Source organism: Phyllobates terribilis, unplaced genomic scaffold (assembly GCF_046119375.1).
Source record: "Phyllobates terribilis strain yellow unplaced genomic scaffold, ASM4611937v1 Scaffold_393__1_contigs__length_1774422, whole genome shotgun sequence".
In the NCBI taxonomy this organism is placed as follows: Eukaryota; Metazoa; Chordata; class Amphibia; order Anura; family Dendrobatidae; genus Phyllobates; species Phyllobates terribilis.
The window spans coordinates 859,510-884,838 of record NW_027363153.1 but is presented as its reverse complement, the minus strand read 5'-3'; the positions used below and the strand labels follow the sequence as shown (position 1 = coordinate 884,838).

General features: G+C 45.7%; 12 non-coding genes and 2 pseudogenes across 12 annotated transcripts; all 14 read left to right on the top strand.

Moving 5' to 3' along the window:
- The first annotated feature begins 3,413 nt into the window (after positions 1-3,413).
- Positions 3,414-3,609, top strand: LOC141224504 (U2 spliceosomal RNA). Its single transcript, XR_012291908.1, has one exon. It is a non-coding gene; the product is annotated as a U2 spliceosomal RNA (small nuclear RNA).
- Positions 3,610-4,721: 1,112 nt separating this feature from the next.
- LOC141225072 (U2 spliceosomal RNA) lies at positions 4,722-4,912 on the top strand. The gene has a single exon (XR_012292396.1). It is a non-coding gene; the product is annotated as a U2 spliceosomal RNA (small nuclear RNA).
- Positions 4,913-6,027: 1,115 nt separating this feature from the next.
- Positions 6,028-6,218, top strand: LOC141225071 (U2 spliceosomal RNA). Its single transcript, XR_012292395.1, has one exon. It is a non-coding gene; the product is annotated as a U2 spliceosomal RNA (small nuclear RNA).
- A 1,112-nt stretch (positions 6,219-7,330) lies between these two features.
- Positions 7,331-7,521, top strand: LOC141225070 (U2 spliceosomal RNA). Its single transcript, XR_012292394.1, has one exon. It is a non-coding gene; the product is annotated as a U2 spliceosomal RNA (small nuclear RNA).
- A 1,115-nt stretch (positions 7,522-8,636) lies between these two features.
- LOC141225068 (U2 spliceosomal RNA) lies at positions 8,637-8,827 on the top strand. Its single transcript, XR_012292393.1, has one exon. It is a non-coding gene; the product is annotated as a U2 spliceosomal RNA (small nuclear RNA).
- Positions 8,828-9,936: 1,109 nt separating this feature from the next.
- On the top strand, positions 9,937-10,014 carry LOC141224528 (U2 spliceosomal RNA; annotated as a pseudogene).
- Positions 10,015-15,578: 5,564 nt separating this feature from the next.
- LOC141224412 (U2 spliceosomal RNA) lies at positions 15,579-15,774 on the top strand. Its single transcript, XR_012291837.1, has one exon. It is a non-coding gene; the product is annotated as a U2 spliceosomal RNA (small nuclear RNA).
- Positions 15,775-16,889: 1,115 nt separating this feature from the next.
- Positions 16,890-17,005, top strand: LOC141224539 (U2 spliceosomal RNA; annotated as a pseudogene).
- A 524-nt stretch (positions 17,006-17,529) lies between these two features.
- Positions 17,530-17,711, top strand: LOC141224388 (U2 spliceosomal RNA). Its single transcript, XR_012291814.1, has one exon. It is a non-coding gene; the product is annotated as a U2 spliceosomal RNA (small nuclear RNA).
- Positions 17,712-18,826: 1,115 nt separating this feature from the next.
- LOC141224675 (U2 spliceosomal RNA) lies at positions 18,827-19,017 on the top strand. Its single transcript, XR_012292009.1, has one exon. It is a non-coding gene; the product is annotated as a U2 spliceosomal RNA (small nuclear RNA).
- A 1,112-nt stretch (positions 19,018-20,129) lies between these two features.
- On the top strand, positions 20,130-20,320 carry LOC141224674 (U2 spliceosomal RNA). The gene has a single exon (XR_012292008.1). It is a non-coding gene; the product is annotated as a U2 spliceosomal RNA (small nuclear RNA).
- Positions 20,321-21,435: 1,115 nt separating this feature from the next.
- On the top strand, positions 21,436-21,626 carry LOC141224672 (U2 spliceosomal RNA). The gene has a single exon (XR_012292006.1). It is a non-coding gene; the product is annotated as a U2 spliceosomal RNA (small nuclear RNA).
- A 1,112-nt stretch (positions 21,627-22,738) lies between these two features.
- On the top strand, positions 22,739-22,929 carry LOC141224671 (U2 spliceosomal RNA). The gene has a single exon (XR_012292005.1). It is a non-coding gene; the product is annotated as a U2 spliceosomal RNA (small nuclear RNA).
- A 1,115-nt stretch (positions 22,930-24,044) lies between these two features.
- On the top strand, positions 24,045-24,235 carry LOC141224670 (U2 spliceosomal RNA). Its single transcript, XR_012292004.1, has one exon. It is a non-coding gene; the product is annotated as a U2 spliceosomal RNA (small nuclear RNA).
- The last annotated feature ends 1,094 nt before the right edge of the window (positions 24,236-25,329 follow it).

The following is a 25,329-nucleotide window of genomic DNA, read 5'->3' as shown; positions in this document are numbered from 1 at the left end:
ATCCTACAAAAAATACAAAGAGGATTGGAAATGTGGCCCATCAGTGTGGTCCGGGTCAAATGTTACCGGATCAGCAGGGATAGCTATACTTTTTAAGGGAAACGTTCAAATTGATTTTATCCAAGAGATTTTACCAGGTCGTATGTTATTAGTTAAAGCTTTTATTAATGGTGTAAAATGGCAATTTTTAAATTTTTATGGGTCCCCAGATAAAAATGAAAGAGCTGACATGCTAGAGATTTTACCATTATTTATTAATACCTCTGAACCTTTTATCTTGGCAGGTGATTTTAATTGTATTTTAAAGGGTGAAAGTCGGCGCTCTACAGCCGTAAGTAGAAACTATGACAAAACTACCGGTATGTTAAGTAATATTTTAAGTGATTTTAGACTTGTTGATATTTATAAAGAATGCAACAAGACTAGTTCAGTAGAAGCCGGCTTTACCTGGAGCAATTTAAATTGCAGTTCAAGAATAGATTTTATATTCGGTTCAGAACAAATTTTACCTGATAAATGTGAAACCCACGATAATATCTTCTCAGATCATAAATTTTTATCTTTTAGTGTAAAAATTAATGCTAATAAAAAATGTGGGAAAAAAACTTGGAAAATGAATGTATCCCTTTTAAATGATTCTAAGATTTTATCGGATTTTATTGAATTTTATAAAAACTGCAGGAGGAAGAAAGATGTAAATGTCCCTATAAGTGCCTGGTGGGATAAAATGAAAAAAAAAATAAAAGATTTTTTTATTAAGAAAAGCATATATAAAGCAAAAGAAAAGCTAGAATTATATAATAATTTAAATACCCGGTTACAGACCTTATATAAACTTAGAGAAAATGGTCTAGAAGTAGAAAAAGATATTAAAATACTGAAAGAAGAAATAACAAAATCACTAGAACAAAAAGGGAAAGAGCTCATTTTCCGCTCCAGAATAAAACACGTGGAGGAAGACGAAAAATGTTCTAGATATTTTTTTAAAAAAATTAGAGAGAAAAAAACAGTAATTGAAGATATAGATGGAGAGAAAAATATGGGAAAAATTTTGGAAAAGGTACATGGTTACTATTTTAATCTTTTTAATGATAAAAGAATAGATGAAAATATAATGCAAAATTCTCTAGAAGAAATAACATCTGTTTTAGATACCGCCTCCCAAGAGTTTTTATCAAAAAACATAACAGAAGAAGAAATTTTACAAACCATAAAAAGTTTTAAAATTGGAAAAGTCCCTGGATCAGACGGTATTCCTATAGAGTTTTATGTAAAATTTTATGATATTTTAAAAGAGGATCTGTTTTATGTTTTTACTGAAGTTTTTAATGATAAGGTTTTATTAAAATCCTGGAAAAAAGGGGAGGTCTCATTATTATATAAGAAAGGTGATAAGACAGACTTAAAAAACTGGAGACCTATAACCCTACTAAACTGTGACTATAAAATAATGGCAAAAATTTGTGCAAACCGCCTTAAAAAAATTATAGGAAAAATAATCCACTCAAACCAAGTATGTGGTGTGCCTGAGCGCAGTATCTGGGACAATCTAAACCTTGTTAAAGACTGTATTGAAGACATTAAAAACAGAAAAGGGAAGATGGCAATTTTATCAATTGACTTCGAAAAAGCTTTTGATCAGATTTCTCATTTTTATCTTTTTAAGGTTTTAGAAAAAATGGGCATACCAGAAAGGTTTTTATTATCTCTTAAAGCGTTTTATAAGGACTGCACAAGTAAGATTTTAGTAAATGGTTTCAAGACACAAGATGTTTTTTTAAAATCAGGGGTAAAACAGGGGTGCCCCCTGTCCCCACTACTTTTTATTTGTGCTCTTGAGCCACTTTTATGTGCAATCCGTAGAGATAGACAAATATGTGGTATCCCTCTACCTGGAAGCAAAGGAACAGAAGCAAAAGTGGTGGGTTACATGGACGATGTGGCGGTCCTTTGCCGAGATGCACCATCACTACAAAACTCACTCAAACAGATCCAATCCTTTTGTACAGCTTCTGGTTTTAAGGTTAATTTTAATAAGAGTAGTATTTTAAATATTGGGGAGATGATTTTACACGATGTTTTTATTCCAATAACTGACTCTATTAATATTTTAGGTATTTCTTTCTGTGAATCCAATAATGGTCTAAATAACTGGGAGGCGGTAGCTCAGAAAGTGAATACGAAAATATGTATGTGGAATATGAGAAAATTAACGATGGAGGGTAAAGTATTAATTATAAAAATGGTCATTTTGCCTCTTTTATTGTATTTGAGTTTGGTTTTCCCTCCCCCTGTAAATATTTTAAAAAAGATCACTAAAGCATGTTTTACTTTTTTCTGGAGTTCTAAGATGGAGAAATTAAAAAGAGAAATTGTAACAAAACCAAAGCTCAAAGGTGGGAAAGACTTTCCAGATTTTAGTAGGTTCCTTTTAATTAAATTTTTTTGCTTCTGTTTTAATGCCCTTTTTAAAAATCACTATTGGTCCTTTTTTATGCGTTATAACACTGGTTTTTTTATGAGAAAGTTTGGGTGGTTTGAAACGGTTTTATCATCTCCATATGCTTTTAAACTGCCAACGCATTATTTAATTTTAGAAAAAATAGTGATTCATTTTAATTTAGGGGGTAAAGAAGCGGGAGATCTACAAAATAGTAAGAAATTAATTAAAAGTCTTTGTAAAAATGAAGAGTTATGTAACATTGAGCGCTATGATGATGAACAAATATTGAATATATGGAAAGTCATTAATGCAAAATATCTTTTTAATATACAGAAAGATTTGGCTTGGAGCTGCGCACACCAATGTCTTCCGTGCCGGGCATTCCAACATAGAAGAGGACTCGTGAGGTCTGCCATTTGCCCAAGAAGCGGATGTCAAGAGGAGGAATCAGTGAAACATCTACTATGGACTTGTCCTTTTGCAAAAGCGTTCTGGAGAAAATTGCTCCCTCTGATGGAAAAAGTGGCAGACCTCAAAGACTTTAACTACGCCACAATACTTTATGGACTTATGGAATGCCCAACAGAAGACCAAAAAATTATGGCATGGAAGACAATAAATTGCGCCAAAATAGCTCTCTGGAAAGCCCAAAATATTTTAATTTTTAATCATGATGAATTGTCTTTAAATGATGTTTTTAGTTTTTGTTTAAGTGAAATGTATGTATATTTTTTATTAGATAAAAAAAATAATCCAAATATCTCCCTAAAATGGGATGTCAATGTATGGAACACATTTTGAATTTTTGTAACATTTTATTAATTTGAATATATGCAAATTTTTATCCTATTTGAATAATTTATGTTTTTAAGTCTCGTATGTTTCGAGACAATGTATAAAAATTTGTAATGATGTAAAATGTTGCTTTTATTTCTGTACATCTGTGTAATTTTTAAATAAAACTGGTTTTATCCCTGTGAGGGGATAGCCAAATTAAAAAAAAAAAAAAAAAATCTGTTCTTATCAGTTTAATATCTGATACGTCCCCTATCTGGGGACCATATATTAAATGGATTTTTAGAACAGGGAGATGGAAAAAGAGCTTGCTCTGTCCACTCCACGCATTGACCTGGTATTGCAGTATCTCTAGGACCGGTGCACCCCTTCTTTAATGCAGTTTCTAAAATCAGAAAGAATTGAATTCAATGTTTTTTGTTCATTTTGCTTGTTTGTCGGATTTTGGGATGGACACTTTGGCTTTGCTTTTCTTCTCCTCATTGGATTTTTCATGTTCAAAGTTGCAGAAGCCAGATTACAAGCTCATTTTGGTTCAACTTCAGCAACTGTGCATTGCATTGCCATGTAATGTGATGCAATGCTATCTTTCTAGCTCTCCCTTTTTACTTCCTTTTGGATAAACAGACATATTAGGCAAGCATTTTGGAGCTTTCACCTAAATAACTACAGGTGGTGAGATAAGCTGCACAATATAATTGACCTTTCAGTATATTGTTGCACACACACCATCTATTTAGCAAATGCCCTTGTTATCAACAGCAGCCTTTTAAACTCACCTGAGCTAACAGGTATGTGCGCTGGTTACTCTGCTGCGCTTAAAATTTCTTTTTTGGTTTGCTACAATGCCTTTTCTGAAACGTTGTCTCCTTCTGCTGGAACACTGACTTCTTTCATTTAATGCCTGCAGACTATAAAAGAGAACCCAACCCAAAAAGTTTGGTTGATTAGTCTGTGGCATTCTGTTAAACTGTTGCTTATGGCGGTCTCTGTGAGCTTCTCAGCGACATTCAGCCAGCTAGGTATCCTGCCTGCAGTAGATGGAATGTGGCAATGGAACGCTGGCTGCGCGTGTCATAATAGGCTCTGAGCCTTTATATACCTGTGCACAGCAGCAGCCACCTTCAGTCTGCTGCTGGACAGCCAGCAGCAGCAGCAGGAGAGGTATGTAATCAGGAGCCCTCCTGCTAAGGGTAGACAGCTGCTCGTTCCACCCCACCCCCCGCCTTAATTGGTTCTCCTCCCTTCCAACGGTGTTGAGGCGGGTGGGAACAGCAGGGGGTGAAGGTGCTGTGTTTAAAGAGGTGGAGTTATGCACATCTAAAACGCGTGGATTGCAGCAGCAGCAAGCCGAAAAGTGCAGGCATGTAAGGGATCTAGAGGTTGACAACATGTCTTCTTAACGGGAGTCCAGGAGCTCATCTCCACAAATGGACTTTTCAGGATCCTTGGGTGGCTCCGTAGTTTGAAACCAATTCTGGTTATCGCTTCTCGGCCTTTTGGCTAAGATCAAGTGTAGTATCTGTTCTTATCAGTTTAATATCTGATACGTCCCCTATCTGGGGACCATATATTAAATGGATTTTTAGAACAGGGAGATGGAAAAAGAGTTTGCTCTGTCCACTCCACGCATTGACCTGGTATTGCAGTATCTCCAGGACCGGTGCACCCCTTCTTTAATGCAGTTTCTAAAATCAGAAAGAATTGAATTCAATGTTTTTTGTTCATTTTGCTTGTTTGTCGGATTTTGGGATGGACTCTTTGGCTTTGCTTTTCTTCTCCTCATTGGATTTTTCATGTTCAAAGTTGCAGAAGCCAGATTACAAGCTCATTTTGGTTCAACTTCAGCAACTGTGCATTGCATTGCCATGTAATGTGATGCAATGCTATCTTTCTAGCTCTCCCTTTTTACTTCCTTTTGGATAAACAGACATATTAGGCAAGCATTTTGGAGCTTTCACCTAAATAACTACAGGTGGTGAGATAAGCTGCACAATATAATTGACCTTTCAGTATATTGTTGCACACACACCATCTATTTAGCAAATGCCCTTGTTATCAACAGCAGCCTTTTAAACTCACCTGAGCTAACAGGTATGTGCGCTGGTTACTCTGCTGCGCTTAAAATTTCTTTTTTGGTTTGCTACAATGCCTTTTCTGAAACGTTGTCTCCTTCTGCTGGAACACTGACTTCTTTCATTTAATGCCTGCAGACTATAAAAGAGAACCCAACCCAAAAAGTTTGGTTGATTAGTCTGTGGCATTCTGTTAAACTGTTGCTTATGGCGGTCTCTGTGAGCTTCTCAGCGACATTCAGCCAGCCAGGTATCCTGCCTGCAGTAGATGGAATGTGGCAATGGAACGCTGGCTGCGCGTGTCATAATAGGCTCTGAGCCTTTATATACCTGTGCACAGCAGCAGCCACCTTCAGTCTGCTGCTGGACAGCCAGCAGCAGCAGCAGCAGGAGAGGTATGTAATCAGGAGCCCTCCTGCTAAGGGTAGACAGCTGCTCGTTCCACCCCACCCCCCGCCTTAATTGGTTCTCCTCCCTTCCAACGGTGTTGAGGCGGGTGGGAACAGCAGGGGGTGAAGGTGCTGTGTTTAAAGAGGTGGAGTTATGCAGATCTAAAACGCGTGGATTGCAGCAGCAGCAAGCCGAAAAGTGCAGGCATGTAAGGGATCTAGAGGTTGACAACATGTCTTCTTAACGGGAGTCCAGGAGCTCATCTCCACAAATGGACTTTTCAGGATCCTTGGGTGGCTCCGTAGTTTGAAACCAATTCTGGTTATCGCTTCTCGGCCTTTTGGCTAAGATCAAGTGTAGTATCTGTTCTTATCAGTTTAATATCTGATACGTCCCCTATCTGGGGACCATATATTAAATGGATTTTTAGAACAGGGAGATGGAAAAAGAGTTTGCTCTGTCCACTCCACGCATTGACCTGGTATTGCAGTATCTCCAGGACCGGTGCACCCCTTCTTTAATGCAGTTTCTAAAATCAGAAAGAATTGAATTCAATGTTTTTTGTTCATTTTGCTTGTTTGTCGGATTTTGGGATGGACTCTTTGGCTTTGCTTTTCTTCTCCTCATTGGATTTTTCATGTTCAAAGTTGCAGAAGCCAGATTACAAGCTCATTTTGGTTCAACTTCAGCAACTGTGCATTGCATTGCCATGTAATGTGATGCAATGCTATCTTTCTAGCTCTCCCTTTTTACTTCCTTTTGGATAAACAGACATATTAGGCAAGCATTTTGGAGCTTTCACCTAAATAACTACAGGTGGTGAGATAAGCTGCACAATATAATTGACCTTTCAGTATATTGTTGCACACACACCATCTATTTAGCAAATGCCCTTGTTATCAACAGCAGCCTTTTAAACTCACCTGAGCTAACAGGTATGTGCGCTGGTTACTCTGCTGCGCTTAAAATTTCTTTTTTGGTTTGCTACAATGCCTTTTCTGAAACGTTGTCTCCTTCTGCTGGAACACTGACTTCTTTCATTTAATGCCTGCAGACTATAAAAGAGAACCCAACCCAAAAAGTTTGGTTGATTAGTCTGTGGCATTCTGTTAAACTGTTGCTTATGGCGGTCTCTGTGAGCTTCTCAGCGACATTCAGCCAGCCAGGTATCCTGCCTGCAGTAGATGGAATGTGGCAATGGAACGCTGGCTGCGCGTGTCATAATAGGCTCTGAGCCTTTATATACCTGTGCACAGCAGCAGCCACCTTCAGTCTGCTGCTGGACAGCCAGCAGCAGCAGCAGGAGAGGTATGTAATCAGGAGCCCTCCTGCTAAGGGTAGACAGCTGCTCGTTCCACCCCACCCCCCGCCTTAATTGGTTCTCCTCCCTTCCAACGGTGTTGAGGCGGGTGGGAACAGCAGGGGGTGAAGGTGCTGTGTTTAAAGAGGTGGAGTTATGCACATCTAAAACGCGTGGATTGCAGCAGCAGCAAGCCGAAAAGTGCAGGCATGTAAGGGATCTAGAGGTTGACAACATGTCTTCTTAACGGGAGTCCAGGAGCTCATCTCCACAAATGGACTTTTCAGGATCCTTGGGTGGCTCCGTAGTTTGAAACCAATTCTGGTTATCGCTTCTCGGCCTTTTGGCTAAGATCAAGTGTAGTATCTGTTCTTATCAGTTTAATATCTGATACGTCCCCTATCTGGGGACCATATATTAAATGGATTTTTAGAACAGGGAGATGGAAAAAGAGTTTGCTCTGTCCACTCCACGCATTGACCTGGTATTGCAGTATCTCCAGGACCGGTGCACCCCTTCTTTAATGCAGTTTCTAAAATCAGAAAGAATTGAATTCAATGTTTTTTGTTCATTTTGCTTGTTTGTCGGATTTTGGGATGGACTCTTTGGCTTTGCTTTTCTTCTCCTCATTGGATTTTTCATGTTCAAAGTTGCAGAAGCCAGATTACAAGCTCATTTTGGTTCAACTTCAGCAACTGTGCATTGCATTGCCATGTAATGTGATGCAATGCTATCTTTCTAGCTCTCCCTTTTTACTTCCTTTTGGATAAACAGACATATTAGGCAAGCATTTTGGAGCTTTCACCTAAATAACTACAGGTGGTGAGATAAGCTGCACAATATAATTGACCTTTCAGTATATTGTTGCACACACACCATCTATTTAGCAAATGCCCTTGTTATCAACAGCAGCCTTTTAAACTCACCTGAGCTAACAGGTATGTGCGCTGGTTACTCTGCTGCGCTTAAAATTTCTTTTTTGGTTTGCTACAATGCCTTTTCTGAAACGTTGTCTCCTTCTGCTGGAACACTGACTTCTTTCATTTAATGCCTGCAGACTATAAAAGAGAACCCAACCCAAAAAGTTTGGTTGATTAGTCTGTGGCATTCTGTTAAACTGTTGCTTATGGCGGTCTCTGTGAGCTTCTCAGCGACATTCAGCCAGCCAGGTATCCTGCCTGCAGTAGATGGAATGTGGCAATGGAACGCTGGCTGCGCGTGTCATAATAGGCTCTGAGCCTTTATATACCTGTGCACAGCAGCAGCCACCTTCAGTCTGCTGCTGGACAGCCAGCAGCAGCAGCAGCAGGAGAGGTATGTAATCAGGAGCCCTCCTGCTAAGGGTAGACAGCTGCTCGTTCCACCCCACCCCCCGCCTTAATTGGTTCTCCTCCCTTCCAACGGTGTTGAGGCGGGTGGGAACAGCAGGGGGTGAAGGTGCTGTGTTTAAAGAGGTGGAGTTATGCAGATCTAAAACGCGTGGATTGCAGCAGCAGCAAGCCGAAAAGTGCAGGCATGTAAGGGATCTAGAGGTTGACAACATGTCTTCTTAACGGGAGTCCAGGAGCTCATCTCCACAAATGGACTTTTCAGGATCCTTGGGTGGCTCCGTAGTTTGAAACCAATTCTGGTTATCGCTTCTCGGCCTTTTGGCTAAGATCAAGTGTAGTATCTGTTCTTATCAGTTTAATATCTGATACGTCCCCTATCTGGGGACCATATATTAAATGGATTTTTAGAACAGGGAGATGGAAAAAGAGTTTGCTCTGTCCACTCCACGCATTGACCTGGTATTGCAGTATCTCCAGGACCGGTGCACCCCTTCTTTAATGCAGTTTCTAAAATCAGAAAGAATTGAATTCAATGTTTTTTGTTCATTTTGCTTGTTTGTCGGATTTTGGGATGGACTCTTTGGCTTTGCTTTTCTTCTCCTCATTGGATTTTTCATGTTCAAAGTTGCAGAAGCCAGATTACAAGCTCATTTTGGTTCAACTTCAGCAACTGTGCATTGCATTGCCATGTAATGTGATGCAATGCTATCTTTCTAGCTCTCCCTTTTTACTTCCTTTTGGATAAACAGACATATTAGGCAAGCATTTTGGAGCTTTCACCTAAATAACTACAGGTGGTGAGATAAGCTGCACAATATAATTGACCTTTCAGTATATTGTTGCACACACACCATCTATTTAGCAAATGCCCTTGTTATCAACAGCAGCCTTTTAAACTCACCTGAGCTAACAGGTATGTGCGCTGGTTACTCTGCTGCGCTTAAAATTTCTTTTTTGGTTTGCTACAATGCCTTTTCTGAAACGTTGTCTCCTTCTGCTGGAACACTGACTTCTTTCATTTAATGCCTGCAGACTATAAAAGAGAACCCAACCCAAAAAGTTTGGTTGATTAGTCTGTGGCATTCTGTTAAACTGTTGCTTATGGCGGTCTCTGTGAGCTTCTCAGCGACATTCAGCCAGCCAGGTATCCTGCCTGCAGTAGATGGAATGTGGCAATGGAACGCTGGCTGCGCGTGTCATAATAGGCTCTGAGCCTTTATATACCTGTGCACAGCAGCAGCCACCTTCAGTCTGCTGCTGGACAGCCAGCAGCAGCAGGAGAGGTATGTAATCAGGAGCCCTCCTGCTAAGGGTAGACAGCTGCTCGTTCCACCCCACCCCCCGCCTTAATTGGTTCTCCTCCCTTCCAACGGTGTTGAGGCGGGTGGGAACAGCAGGGGGTGAAGGTGCTGTGTTTAAAGAGGTGGAGTTATGCAGATCTAAAACGCGTGGATTGCAGCAGCAGCAAGCCGAAAAGTGCAGGCATGTAAGGGATCTAGAGGTTGACAACATGTCTTCTTAACGGGAGTCCAGGAGCTCATCTCCACAAATGGACTTTTCAGGATCCTTGGGTGGCTCCGTAGTTTGAAACCAATTCTGGTTATCGCTTCTCGGCCTTTTGGCTAAGATCAAGTGTAGTATCTGTTCTTTTAAGAACACAAGAGCTACGATCTACACTTGACGAGAGCGATCGAACTCGGAAGGAGAAGAGCTTCGGAGCCCAGCTGACATCAGAGAACGAAGGCGGATATCGGTGGGAGGAAGAAGCTCTAAAGAATCCAGAAGAAGACGAAGACTCGGAGAAGAATCGGGCTGTCCTGTGGAATCTTCGAGGAAGAAAATCATCGAGACAAAGACCTTTCGGGGAATTTGTCCAGAACACGACGGGAGAAGAATCTGCATAGCTCCACCCATTCCGGGAAGAGTTCCAGATCCAGCTCCAAGAAGTAACTGCAGGAGGAAAGCCATGGCAAGCGCTGCGAGGAAGGCCGAAAAGAAGAGCCTGGAGCTGGGGACAGCCAGGAGGGCCCAGCCAGGAGCCGATTCTGACCCCAAGGACTCTGCCTCCACGACTGGCCAGCAGAAGGGACCCCAGAAGCCCCGCCACGAAGCTCCAGCCCTGGAGCCATGGATGCGGCAGACGGTGGCCCTGAAGCTGAAGGAAGTGGATGGGAGGGTGCCGGACATGTCCTCGGACGTGTTCTGCCAGAAGATGCTGCTGGATCGAGGCTTCTCCAGGTCGGACACCCTCAGCATCCAGACCTTCTTGACGGGGATCTTCTTCGTCACCTTCGCCACTGTGAACACCTGCAGGAGGTTCTGGGAAATGGTAAGCGCAAAAGGACCGGATAATTCTTTCTCTGCCTTTACAGGTAGCTGCCCTATCCAGAGGGATGAAAGGAGGATCACGGTCTCCATGCGCAACCCGCACACCCCAGGCCAAGACATCTGTACCTTCCTGAGACGCTTCTGTTTGGTTGTGAAGGAACCCTCTCACATCCTGAATGGACTCGGCTTCTGGACAGGTAAGTGGTCGGTGACCGTTAGACTTCACAGGGACCTGGCGTACTCAGACGGACTTCGGCACCTGCCCCCGACATTCTCCCTGGGCAACTCCTACGGCCTCATCTATTACCCGGACATGCCGCGGAACTGCAGGAGATGCGGCAAGAACGGCCACGAGATGAAGGACTGCAAGGAGGATGCCTGCAGGATTTGTCGAGTGACGGGACACAGCTCGAAGGACTGCCCGAAGAAGACGTCCTGCAACCTGTGTGGGCTGGCGGCTCATCTGTACAAGGATTGCCCCAGGCGTGAGAGATCCTGGGCATCGGTGGTTGCGACGACCCCAGCTACGGAGGACAAGGCCCCGACGACCAGGCCTGTGAAGGTCAAGGACGCGACGACCAAGGCCCCAGCGGCCAAGGCCGAGACGACCAAGGCCAAAGCGGTCAAGGAGTCGGTGGCCAAAGCCCCAGCGACGGTCCCAGCAGCTCCGAAGCAGAAGAAAAAGTCAAAGGAGGGTAAGAGTTCTGTCACCCCTCTCTCGATCCCTCCCCCTGCCACCCCCGTCCAATCCCCCCCCACCCCGGCCACCCCTGCTGAGGATTCCACTTCCTCTTCCTCCTTCCCCTACTCCTCAGCAGGTGTCCTTTCCCCTGCCCCGGCAGCCACTCTCCCTCCCCAGACCATGGTAGCGGTGGAATTAACCTTTCCTCCACCCGCCGCTATCTATTCCGAGGAGGATTTTCCCCTTCTTGTCTCCCCAGTTCCAACCCGGGGAAAGAGGAAGGTGGAGGACAGCCCTGCTACTGAATCCTCCAAAAAGAAGATTCTGGATTTCGTAGGCGAAAAGGAGGATACCCTCCCTGAGCCAGAAGAGATGGAGCACATGGTTGAGACCCTGGTGGCCGAGCCAGAAGAGGAGGAACTGGTGGTCGCCGAGATTGAGGCCGCGCTGCTTGACCAGATGGAGGAAGAGGGCCTGCTGGTGATCCCGTCACCAGCAGTCAACACCGACGAGGGACCACCCGACCGGAGTGGTAACTAAGGTGTATTGCCTGCGCTAACTTTTTCTTTTTTCCCTACATGATGGCTAATATTAACTTATTTTCCATTAATGTCAGGAGCATCAAGGACAAGTTCAGACGTCAGACTATTTATGCCTTCCTTACTTCCCAGTTGTGTGATGTTTATATGTTGCAGGAATGTTCCCTTCCCTCCTCTAGGTCCTTCAAACATCTGGCCAGGGAGTGGTCCCACGGTCCATCCTACTGGTCCGGTGGGGGTGACTGCAAGTCTGCGGGGGTCGCAATTCTGATCAGGGGGGGCGCATTCACGCTTGAGTCCGTCCAGGAGCTCATCTGCGGCAGGGCTCTTGTTGTAGATGGCAACTGGGCGGGAGAACCTGTCAGGTTCATCAACGTGTATGCGTCCCCACTGAAGAATGAGCGTTTGGAGCTTTTCCAGACCCTGCAGCTTCAGCTTGCCACCACCAGGACCTTAGTGATGGCCGGGGATTTCAACTGCCCCATCGAGGAGGACGGTCGTAGTTCTGGCACATCTGCCAAGTTGGACATCACGTCCAAGCTGCTCATCGAGATGGTAACCGAGGCCTCTCTTCAGGACGTGGTGGGCTCCATGGGGAGAGGCTCCACGAACTATTCGTGGAGCCGACCCGATGGCTCACTCCGCTCCAGGATTGACTTTGTGTTCACCTCTCGGGCAGTCAGGCAGAGTAGGCACTCGATGGTCTCCTGCTTCTTCTCCGACCACAGAGCCATTCACTTACAAGGTGTCCTCGGCGACGGTTTTCCGTCCGGCCCCGGCTCCTGGAAGCTGAATTGTGCTCTGCTGGCTCAGGATGAAGTCGTGGAGGAGCTGAGAGCAGCCTACGCAATGTGGCAGTCCTACAAGGGTAGTTTCCAAACAGTCTCTGATTGGTGGGAATATGTTAAACTTGAGTTTCGCTGTTTCTTTCAGGCCAAGGGTCGACAACAGGCGTGTGAGAAGAGGAGGGACTTCAGAGGGCTGCAGCGCGAGCTGCGGTCGCTGCAGGACCTTCTTCACTGCGGCTGGGACGTGAGGGAGGAGCTGGAGGAGACCAAGAAGAGCCTGAAAAGGCACTTTGAGGAGGAGTCCAAGCGAATCATCTTCCGTTCCAAAGTGGAGAATCTGGAGAAGGGTGAGAAATGTAACTCATTCTTTTTCAGGAAACTTCATGCCGGTCACACGCCCCTGAACGAGCTGCGAGACGAGAGCGGAAACATGCGACGTGGGAAGGAGGACGTGATGAGGGTCGTCAGCGACTTCTACAGCGAACTCTACTCCCACAAGACTACCGACCCCGACGCTGCTGATAAGTTCCTGTCAGGTATCACTAACCATCTTGATCCTGCAGGCACGGCAGCCTTGGACAAACCTCTGATGGTGGGCGAATTGCTCTCTGCCGCTAAATCCTTTAGGACCGGCAGGACCCCGGGCAGTGATGGTCTTCCAGCGGAGCTCTATGTAGCGCTGGGAGACCTCATCTGTCCGGACCTGTTGGACCTGTACGAGTAGATGGTGGTGGAGGGTAGAATGCCTCCATCTTTGAGGGAAGGAATGGTCACGATCCTGTACAAGCGGAAGGGAGAGAGGTGCGACCTGAGGAATTGGCGTCCCATCACTCTGCTCAACGTGGACTACAAGATCCTGGCCAAGACGATGGCGACACGACTTAAGACGGTCATCGGACGGATCATCCACCCGGACCAGACCTGCGGCATCCCTGGACGTCGCATCGCAGACAGCCTCGCTCTCGTGCGGGACACGGTCGAGTACATCAAGGTCCGCCGCGCACACGCGGCCCTGGTCTCCTTGGATCAGGAGAAGGCCTTCGACCGGGTTTCCCACGAGTTCATGGGCCGAGCTCTGCACCGGTTAGGTTTGGGTAACATGTTTTGTTCGTATGTCCGTCTGATGTATTTTGATATCCACAGCTCGGTGTTGGTGAACGGCTGGAAGACTGACCCCTTCCCTGTCCTCTCTGGGGTCAGACAAGGCTGCCCTCTATCACCTCTTCTTTTTGTTTGTGTTATAGAACTCTTCGCAGAGGCTATCCGGCAGAATGGAGAGATCAGAGGGATCACCGCACCGGGTCCGGGACGACACGAGGTCAAGTGCTCGCTCTACATGGACGACGTCACCGTCTTCTGCGCTGATCGTGGTTCAGTCGACGCCCTCGTCCAGACGTGTGAGAGGTTCGGCCGGGCTTCAGGGGCCAAAGTCAACTGCAGGAAGTCGGAAGCCATGCTCTTCGGGGATTGGCAGCCGGCCTCCTCCGCCCCCTTCCCCTTCAACATTCAACCGGATTTCCTCAAGGTGCTGGGAGTCTGGTTCGGGAAGGAAGGAGCGGCCCTCAAGTCCTGGCAAGAACGCTTGGCCAAGGTGAAGCAACGGATCGGACTCTGGAGCCTCAGACACCTCACTTGTGAGGGTAAGGCACTCGTCCTGCGTAATGAGGTCCTGCCCGTCTTGCAGTACACGGCGCAGGCCTGGCCCCCACACGTCACTGTGTGCAGGGCCATTACCAGGACAGTGTTTCACTTTGTCTGGGGATCCAAGATGGACAGAGTCAGGCGGGCCGTCATGTACAAGGAGCCTCGCAAGGGTGGGAAGGGCGTTCCAGATATCCCCACCCTCCTGCGATCCTCTTTTGTGTGTGATTGTGTCCGCCGGACTTTGCAAGTCAAGAATGGCTCCGCGGGCAGGTCCATGTCTCGCTTCTTCCTGCTTCCTCTTTGGAGGCGACTCGGCTGGGACAAGTGGGACAGCTCCTTCCCCTACAACTGGACGACGCCATGGTTCTACGGAGACGTCGTTCGATTTGTGGGGGAGCATCAACTGGAGGGACTCAAGCCCGACTTGTGGAAGCCCAAAACTATCCACAAGCTAATCAGAGCCAAGGATGACGTGGAGAACATCACAGGACTTCACCAGGACACGCTGGAGACTGTGTGGACAAATGTGTCGTCTGACAGGCTGACCAACGGGCACAAGGACTTGTCGTGGATGGCGATTCAGGGCCGACTGCCCGTCCGGTCATTCATGCATGCCCGGAACCTGTGCAAGACCCGGTACTGCCCAAGGTGCCCCTTCGTGGAGGAAACATCTTTGCACACTTTTTGGGACTGCGGATTTGCACAGCGCCTATTGACTGCACTTGAGGACGACCTGAGGAACTCTGTCCCCAGGGCGAGCCTATCGCACCATTCTGTGCTTTACGGACTCTTCCCTGGGGTTCATACCGTCGGAGCCATCCAGGAGGCTTGGCGCCTTATGAACTGCTTCAAGGATGCCGTTTGGGTCGCCAGGAACCGGCTCATCTTGAGGAGGGAGAGGATGTCCATCCAGGACTGCCGCAGGCTGATCCACAGCCTGCTCAGAGACTATTCCATCATGGACGGTCCGGAGGACGAGGACGAGGACTAAACCCCTCCTCCCCCTCTCCCCTTATGTGTCTTGTCTTTCAATAAAGCTTCGGGCCTGTGATTTTCCCCTCCCCATCCCCTTTTTCCCAATCCCCATCCCTTATCACGGTTCGTCGTACTGTATTGATTGACATGCTTTTTCTTTCAGATTGAGTGTTTTGTGTAGCATAGGGGTGTGATGTGTCTAGTTAGTGCGTCGTATCCTCATGCTATGTAAATATGATGTAGAATTCTGTGTGTACTGGGCTGCGGCACTGTACACTGTCTGTTAACTTATTTTTTGTGCTAATAAAAGATATATTCAATCAAAAAAAAATCTGTTCTTATCAGTTTAATATCTGATACGTCCCCTATCTGGGGACCATATATTAAATGGATTTTTAGAACAGGGAGATGGAAAAAGAGCTTGCTCTGTCCACTCCACGCATTGACCTGGTATTGCAGTATCTCCAGGACCGGTGCACCCCTTCTTTAATGCAGTTTCTAAAATCAGAAAGAATTGAATTCAATGTTTTTTGTTCATTTTGCTTGTTTGTCGGATTTTGGGATGGACTCTTTGGCTTTGTTTTTCTTCTCCTCATTGGATTTTTCATGTTCAAAGTTGCAGAAGCCAGATTACAAGCTCATTTTGGTTCAACTTCAGCAACTGTGCATTGCATTGCCATGTAATGTGATGCAATGCTATCTTTCTAGCTCTCCCTTTTTACTTCCTTTTGGATAAACAGACATATTAGGCAAGCATTTTGGAGCTTTCACCTAAATAACTACAGGTGGTGAGATAAGCTGCACAATATAATTGACCTTTCAGTATATTGTTGCACACACACCATCTATTTAGCAAATGCCCTTGTTATCAACAGCAGCCTTTTAAACTCACCTGAGCTAACAGGTATGTGCGCTGGTTACTCTGCTGCGCTTAAAATTTCTTTTTTGGTTTGCTACAATGCCTTTTCTGAAACGTTGTCTCCTTCTGCTGGAACACTGACTTCTTTCATTTAATGCCTGCAGACTATAAAAGAGAACCCAACCCAAAAAGTTTGGTTGATTAGTCTGTGGCATTCTGTTAAACTGTTGCTTATGGCGGTCTCTGTGAGCTTCTCAGCGACATTCAGCCAGCCAGGTATCCTGCCTGCAGTAGATGGAATGTGGCAATGGAACGCTGGCTGCGCGTGTCATAATAGGCTCTGAGCCTTTATATACCTGTGCACAGCAGCAGCCACCTTCAGTCTGCTGCTGGACAGCCAGCAGCAGCAGCAGCAGGAGAGGTATGTAATCAGGAGCCCTCCTGCTAAGGGTAGACAGCTGCTCGTTCCACCCCACCCCCCGCCTTAATTGGTTCTCCTCCCTTCCAACGGTGTTGAGGCGGGTGGGAACAGCAGGGGGTGAAGGTGCTGTGTTTAAAGAGGTGGAGTTATGCAGATCTAAAACGCGTGGATTGCAGCAGCAGCAAGCCGAAAAGTGCAGGCATGTAAGGGATCTAGAGGTTGACAACATGTCTTCTTAACGGGAGTCCAGGAGCTCATCTCCACAAATGGACTTTTCAGGATCCTTGGGTGGCTCCGTAGTTTGAAACCAATTCTGGTTATCGCTTCTCGGCCTTTTGGCTAAGATCAAGTGTAGTATCTTTTGAAAAGGCAGTTTTGTCCTTGGGCTGCCCTAGTAAATTGATGCATATTACACACTGGTTTGGTGCACTTGTTAGTACGCCAGGTGGCTCATAGAGTTATCTGATGGAAAACATGGCCCTCCAGGATCGAAGTCACTAGGCTGGGTAAGTGTGAGGGCTTTGGAGCAATGTGCCCCAGGAGTAGGCGCCCTGGTGGGAGTCCAAGCTTACTGGGACTGGGAACCCCAGAAAGACTTGGCTTCGTAGCACGCCGCACCTTTGCCAATCATACTTTCTGAGCAACCCCCCCTATTCCTGGCCTCCGGGCTAGGAAGGGGAATTTTTATAAACCCGGTCGGAGGTCCGGTCAGCTTTGGGCTGAGAAACCAACACAGGCTCCAGCTCCACTAGGGTGGCAGCCTAGATGGAAGCTGGGAGCACGAAAACGGCTCTTCTCCGGCTTCGGCTAGGGAGAGCATCGGAGATCCCTGACCCTCGCTGTGGCCTTCTGGCTCGGAGGGATGGGGATGGTTTATTGGGGACCCTCTCCTCCGGGAAGGGTCCACATGAATCCTCGCCTCGTGCGCTGTTTTGGTGTGACTTCGGTCACATTTTTCAGTGCCTTGGATGCAGCTTCAATCAAAAAATCTGTTCTTATCAGTTTAATATCTGATACGTCCCCTATCTGGGGACCATATATTAAATGGATTTTTAGAACAGGGAGATGGAAAAAGAGCTTGCTCTGTCCACTCCACGCATTGACCTGGTATTGCAGTATCTCCAGGACCGGTGCACCCCTTCTTTAATGCAGTTTCTAAAATCAGAAAGAATTGAATTCAATGTTTTTTGTTCATTTTGCTTGTTTGTCGGATTTTGGGATGGACTCTTTGGCTTTGCTTTTCTTCTCCTCATTGGATTTTTCATGTTCAAAGTTGCAGAAGCCAGATTACAAGCTCATTTTGGTTCAACTTCAGCAACTGTGCATTGCATTGCCATGTAATGTGATGCAATGCTATCTTTCTAGCTCTCCCTTTTTACTTCCTTTTGGATAAACAGACATATTAGGCAAGCATTTTGGAGCTTTCACCTAAATAACTACAGGTGGTGAGATAAGCTGCACAATATAATTGACCTTTCAGTATATTGTTGCACACACACCATCTATTTAGCAAATGCCCTTGTTATCAACAGCAGCCTTTTAAACTCACCTGAGCTAACAGGTATGTGCGCTGGTTACTCTGCTGCGCTTAAAATTTATTTTTTCGTTTGCTACAATGCCTTTTCTGAAACGTTGTCTCCTTCTGCTGGAACACTGACTTCTTTCATTTAATGCCTGCAGACTATAAAAGAGAACCCAACCCAAAAAGTTTGGTTGATTAGTCTGTGGCATTCTGTTAAACTGTTGCTTATGGCGGTCTCTGTGAGCTTCTCAGCGACATTCAGCCAGCCAGGTATCCTGCCTGCAGTAGATGGAATGTGGCAATGGAACGCTGGCTGCGCGTGTCATAATAGGCTCTGAGCCTTTATATACCTGTGCACAGCAGCAGCCACCTTCAGTCTGCTGCTGGACAGCCAGCAGCAGCAGCAGCAGGAGAGGTATGTAATCAGGAGCCCTCCTGCTAAGGGTAGACAGCTGCTCGTTCCACCCCACCCCCCGCCTTAATTGGTTCTCCTCCCTTCCACCGGTGTTGAGGCGGGTGGGAACAGCAGGGGGTGAAGGTGCTGTGTTTAAAGAGGTGGAGTTATGCAGATCTAAAACACGTGGATTGCAGCAGCAGCAAGCCGAAAAGTGCAGGCATGTAAGGGATCTAGAGGTTGACAACATGTCTTCTTAACGGGAGTCCAGGAGCTCATCTCCACAAATGAACTTTTCAGGATCCTTGGGTGGCTCCGTAGTTTGAAACCAATTCTGGTTATCGCTTCTCGGCCTTTTGGCTAAGATCAAGTGTAGTATCTGTTCTTATCAGTTTAATATCTGATACGTCCCCTATCTGGGGACCATATATTAAATGGATTTTTAGAACAGGGAGATGGAAAAAGAGCTTGCTCTGTCCACTCCACGCATTGACCTGGTATTGCAGTATCTCCAGGACCGGTGCACCCCTTCTTTAATGCAGTTTCTAAAATCAGAAAGAATTGAATTCAATGTTTTTTGTTCATTTTGCTTGTTTGTCGGATTTTGGGATGGACTCTTTGGCTTTGCTTTTCTTCTCCTCATTGGATTTTTCATGTTCAAAGTTGCAGAAGCCAGATTACAAGCTCATTTTGGTTCAACTTCAGCAACTGTGCATTGCATTGCCATGTAATGTGATGCAATGCTATCTTTCTAGCTCTCCCTTTTTACTTCCTTTTGGATAAACAGACATATTAGGCAAGCATTTTGGAGCTTTCACCTAAATAACTACAGGTGGTGAGATAAGCTGCACAATATAATTGACCTTTCAGTATATTGTTGCACACACACCATCTATTTAGCAAATGCCCTTGTTATCAACAGCAGCCTTTTAAACTCACCTGAGCTAACAGGTATGTGCGCTGGTTACTCTGCTGCGCTTAAAATTTCTTTTTTGGTTTGCTACAATGCCTTTTCTGAAACGTTGTCTCCTTCTGCTGGAACACTGACTTCTTTCATTTAATGCCTGCAGACTATAAAAGAGAACCCAACCCAAAAAGTTTGGTTGATTAGTCTGTGGCATTCTGTTAAACTGTTGCTTATGGCGGTCTCTGTGAGCTTCTCAGCGACATTCAGCCAGCCAGGTATCCTGCCTGCAGTAGATGGAATGTGGCAATGGAACGCTGGCTGCGCGTGTCATAATAGGCTCTGAGCCTTTATATACCTGTGCACAGCAGCAGCCACCTTCAGTCTGCTGCTGGACAGCCAGCAGCAGCAGCAGGAGAGGTATGTAATCAGGAGCCCTCCTGCTAAGGGTAGACAGCTGCTCGTTCCACCCCACCCCCCGCCTTAATTGGTTCTCCTCCCTTCCAACGGTGTTGAGGCGGGTGGGAACAGCAGGGGGTGAAGGTGCTGTGTTTAAAGAGGTGGAGTTATGCAGATCTAAAACGCGTGGATTGCAGCAGCAGCAAGCCGAAAAGTGCAGGCATGTAAGGGATCTAGAGGTTGACAACATGTCTTCTTAACGGGAGTCCAGGAGCTCATCTCCACAAATGGACTTTTCAGGATCCTTGGGTGGCTCCGTAGTTTGAAACCAATTCTGGTTATCGCTTCTCGGCCTTTTGGCTAAGATCAAGTGTAGTATCTGTTCTTATCAGTTTAATATCTGATACGTCCCCTATCTGGGGACCATATATTAAATGGATTTTTAGAACAGGGAGATGGAAAAAGAGCTTGCTCTGTCCACTCCACGCATTGACCTGGTATTGCAGTATCTCCAGGACCGGTGCACCCCTTCTTTAATGCAGTTTCTAAAATCAGAAAGAATTGAATTCAATGTTTTTTGTTCATTTTGCTTGTTTGTCGGATTTTGGGATGGACTCTTTGGCTTTGCTTTTCTTCTCCTCATTGGATTTTTCATGTTCAAAGTTGCAGAAGCCAGATTACAAGCTCATTTTGGTTCAACTTCAGCAACTGTGCATTGCATTGCCATGTAATGTGATGCAATGCTATCTTTCTAGCTCTCCCTTTTTACTTCCTTTTGGATAAACAGACATATTAGGCAAGCATTTTGGAGCTTTCACCTAAATAACTACAGGTGGTGAGATAAGCTGCACAATATAATTGACCTTTCAGTATATTGTTGCACACACACCATCTATTTAGCAAATGCCCTTGTTATCAACAGCAGCCTTTTAAACTCACCTGAGCTAACAGGTATGTGCGCTGGTTACTCTGCTGCGCTTAAAATTTCTTTTTTGGTTTGCTACAATGCCTTTTCTGAAACGTTGTCTCCTTCTGCTGGAACACTGACTTCTTTCATTTAATGCCTGCAGACTATAAAAGAGAACCCAACCCAAAAAGTTTGGTTGATTAGTCTGTGGCATTCTGTTAAACTGTTGCTTATGGCGGTCTCTGTGAGCTTCTCAGCGACATTCAGCCAGCCAGGTATCCTGCCTGCAGTAGATGGAATGTGGCAATGGAACGCTGGCTGCGCGTGTCATAATAGGCTCTGAGCCTTTATATACCTGTGCACAGCAGCAGCCACCTTCAGTCTGCTGCTGGACAGCCAGCAGCAGCAGCAGCAGGAGAGGTATGTAATCAGGAGCCCTCCTGCTAAGGGTAGACAGCTGCTCGTTCCACCCCACCCCCCGCCTTAATTGGTTCTCCTCCCTTCCAACGGTGTTGAGGCGGGTGGGAACAGCAGGGGGTGAAGGTGCTGTGTTTAAAGAGGTGGAGTTATGCAGATCTAAAACGCGTGGATTGCAGCAGCAGCAAGCCGAAAAGTGCAGGCATGTAAGGGATCTAGAGGTTGACAACATGTCTTCTTAACGGGAGTCCAGGAGCTCATCTCCACAAATGGACTTTTCAGGATCCTTGGGTGGCTCCGTAGTTTGAAACCAATTCTGGTTATCGCTTCTCGGCCTTTTGGCTAAGATCAAGTGTAGTATCTGTTCTTATCAGTTTAATATCTGATACGTCCCCTATCTGGGGACCATATATTAAATGGATTTTTAGAACAGGGAGATGGAAAAAGAGCTTGCTCTGTCCACTCCACGCATTGACCTGGTATTGCAGTATCTCCAGGACCGGTGCACCCCTTCTTTAATGCAGTTTCTAAAATCAGAAAGAATTGAATTCAATGTTTTTTGTTCATTTTGCTTGTTTGTCGGATTTTGGGATGGACTCTTTGGCTTTGCTTTTCTTCTCCTCATTGGATTTTTCATGTTCAAAGTTGCAGAAGCCAGATTACAAGCTCATTTTGGTTCAACTTCAGCAACTGTGCATTGCATTGCCATGTAATGTGATGCAATGCTATCTTTCTAGCTCTCCCTTTTTACTTCCTTTTGGATAAACAGACATATTAGGCAAGCATTTTGGAGCTTTCACCTAAATAACTACAGGTGGTGAGATAAGCTGCACAATATAATTGACCTTTCAGTATATTGTTGCACACACACCATCTATTTAGCAAATGCCCTTGTTATCAACAGCAGCCTTTTAAACTCACCTGAGCTAACAGGTATGTGCGCTGGTTACTCTGCTGCGCTTAAAATTTCTTTTTTGGTTTGCTACAATGCCTTTTCTGAAACGTTGTCTCCTTCTGCTGGAACACTGACTTCTTTCATTTAATGCCTGCAGACTATAAAAGAGAACCCAACCCAAAAAGTTTGGTTGATTAGTCTGTGGCATTCTGTTAAACTGTTGCTTATGGCGGTCTCTGTGAGCTTCTCAGCGACATTCAGCCAGCCAGGTATCCTGCCTGCAGTAGATGGAATGTGGCAATGGAACGCTGGCTGCGCGTGTCATAATAGGCTCTGAGCCTTTATATACCTGTGCACAGCAGCAGCCACCTTCAGTCTGCTGCTGGACAGCCAGCAGCAGCAGCAGGAGAGGTATGTAATCAGGAGCCCTCCTGCTAAGGGTAGACAGCTGCTCGTTCCACCCCACCCCCCGCCTTAATTGGTTCTCCTCCCTTCCAACGGTGTTGAGGCGGGTGGGAACAGCAGGGGGTGAAGGTGCTGTGTTTAAAGAGGTGGAGTTATGCAGATCTAAAACGCGTGGATTGCAGCAGCAGCAAGCCGAAAAGTGCAGGCATGTAAGGGATCTAGAGGTTGACAACATGTCTTCTTAACGGGAGTCCAGGAGCTCATCTCCACAAATGGACTTTTCAGGATCCTTGGGTGGCTCCGTAGTTTGAAACCAATTCTGGTTATCGCTTCTCGGCCTTTTGGCTAAGATCAAGTGTAGTATCTGTTCTTATCAGTTTAATATCTGATACGTCCCCTATCTGGGGACCATATATTAAATGGATTTTTAGAACAGGGAGATGGAAAAAGAGCTTGCTCTGTCCACTCCACGCATTGACCTGGTATTGCAGTATCTCCAGGACCGGTGCACCCCTTCTTTAATGCAGTTTCTAAAATCAGAAAGAATTGAATTCAATGTTTTTTGTTCATTTTGCTTGTTTGTCGGATTTTGGGATGGACTCTTTGGCTTTGCTTTTCTTCTCCTCATTGGATTTTTCATGTTCAAAGTTGCAGAAGCCAGATTACAAGCTCATTTTGGTTCAACTTCAGCAACTGTGCATTGCATTGCCATGTAATGTGATGCAATGCTATCTTTCTAGCTCTCCCTTTTTACTTCCTTTTGGATAAACAGACATATTAGGCAAGCATTTTGGAGCTTTCACCTAAATAACTACAGGTGGTGAGATAAGCTGCACAATATAATTGACCTTTCAGTATATTGTTGCACACACACCATCTATTTAGCAAATGCCCTTGTTATCAACAGCAGCCTTTTAAACTCACCTGAGCTAACAGGTATGTGCGCTGGTTACTCTGCTGCGCTTAAAATTTCTTTTTTGGTTTGCTACAATGCCTTTTCTGAAACATTGTCTCCTTCTGCTGGAACACTGACTTCTTTCATTTAATGCCTGCAGACTATAAAAGAGAACCCAACCCAAAAAGTTTGGTTGATTAGTCTGTGGCATTCTGTTAAACTGTTGCTTATGGCGGTCTCTGTGAGCTTCTCAGCGACATTCAGCCAGCCAGGTATCCTGCCTGCAGTAGATGGAATGTGGCAATGGAACGCTGGCTGCGCGTGTCATAATAGGCTCTGAGCCTTTATATACCTGTGCACAGCAGCAGCCACCTTCAGTCTGCTGCTGGACAGCCAGCAGCAGCAGCAGCAGGAGAGGTATGTAATCAGGAGCCCTCCTGCTAAGGGTAGACAGCTGCTCGTTCCACCCCACCCCCCGCCTTAATTGGTTCTCCTCCCTTCCAACGGTGTTGAGGCGGGTGGGAACAGCAGGGGGTGAAGGTGCTGTGTTTAAAGAGGTGGAGTTATGCAGATCTAAAACGCGTGGATTGCAGCAGCAGCAAGCCGAAAAGTGCAGGCATGTAAGGGATCTAGAGGTTGACAACATGTCTTCTTAACGGGAGTCCAGGAGCTCATCTCCACAAATGGACTTTTCAGGATCCTTGGGTGGCTCCGTAGTTTGAAACCAATTCTGGTTATCGCTTCTCGGCCTTTTGGCTAAGATCAAGTGTAGTATCTGTTCTTATCAGTTTAATATCTGATACGTCCCCTATCTGGGGACCATATATTAAATGGATTTTTAGAACAGGGAGATGGAAAAAGAGCTTGCTCTGTCCACTCCACGCATTGACCTGGTATTGCAGTATCTCCAGGACCGGTGCACCCCTTCTTTAATGCAGTTTCTAAAATCAGAAAGAATTGAATTCAATGTTTTTTGTTCATTTTGCTTGTTTGTCGGATTTTGGGATGGACTCTTTGGCTTTGCTTTTCTTCTCCTCATTGGATTTTTCATGTTCAAAGTTGCAGAAGCCAGATTACAAGCTCATTTTGGTTCAACTTCAGCAACTGTGCATTGCATTGCCATGTAATGTGATGCAATGCTATCTTTCTAGCTCTCCCTTTTTACTTCCTTTTGGATAAACAGACATATTAGGCAAGCATTTTGGAGCTTTCACCTAAATAACTACAGGTGGTGAGATAAGCTGCACAATATAATTGACCTTTCAGTATATTGTTGCACACACACCATCTATTTAGCAAATGCCCTTGTTATCAACAGCAGCCTTTTAAACTCACCTGAGCTAACAGGTATGTGCGCTGGTTACTCTGCTGCGCTTAAAATTTCTTTTTTGGTTTGCTACAATGCCTTTTCTGAAACGTTGTCTCCTTCTGCTGGAACACTGACTTCTTTCATTTAATGCCTGCAGACTATAAAAGAGAACCCAACCCAAAAAGTTTGGTTGATTAGTCTGTGGCATTCTGTTAAACTGTTGCTTATGGCGGTCTCTGTGAGCTTCTCAGCGACATTCAGCCAGCCAGGTATCCTGCCTGCAGTAGATGGAATGTGGCAATGGAACGCTGGCTGCGCGTGTCATAATAGGCTCTGAGCCTTTATATACCTGTGCACAGCAGCAGCCACCTTCAGTCTGCTGCTGGACAGCCAGCAGCAGCAGCAGGAGAGGTATGTAATCAGGAGCCCTCCTGCTAAGGGTAGACAGCTGCTCGTTCCACCCCACCCCCCGCCTTAATTGGTTCTCCTCCCTTCCAACGGTGTTGAGGCGGGTGGGAACAGCAGGGGGTGAAGGTGCTGTGTTTAAAGAGGTGGAGTTATGCAGATCTAAAACGCGTGGATTGCAGCAGCAGCAAGCCGAAAAGTGCAGGCATGTAAGGGATCTAGAGGTTGACAACATGTCTTCTTAACGGGAGTCCAGGAGCTCATCTCCACAAATGGACTTTTCAGGATCCTTGGGTGGCTCCGTAGT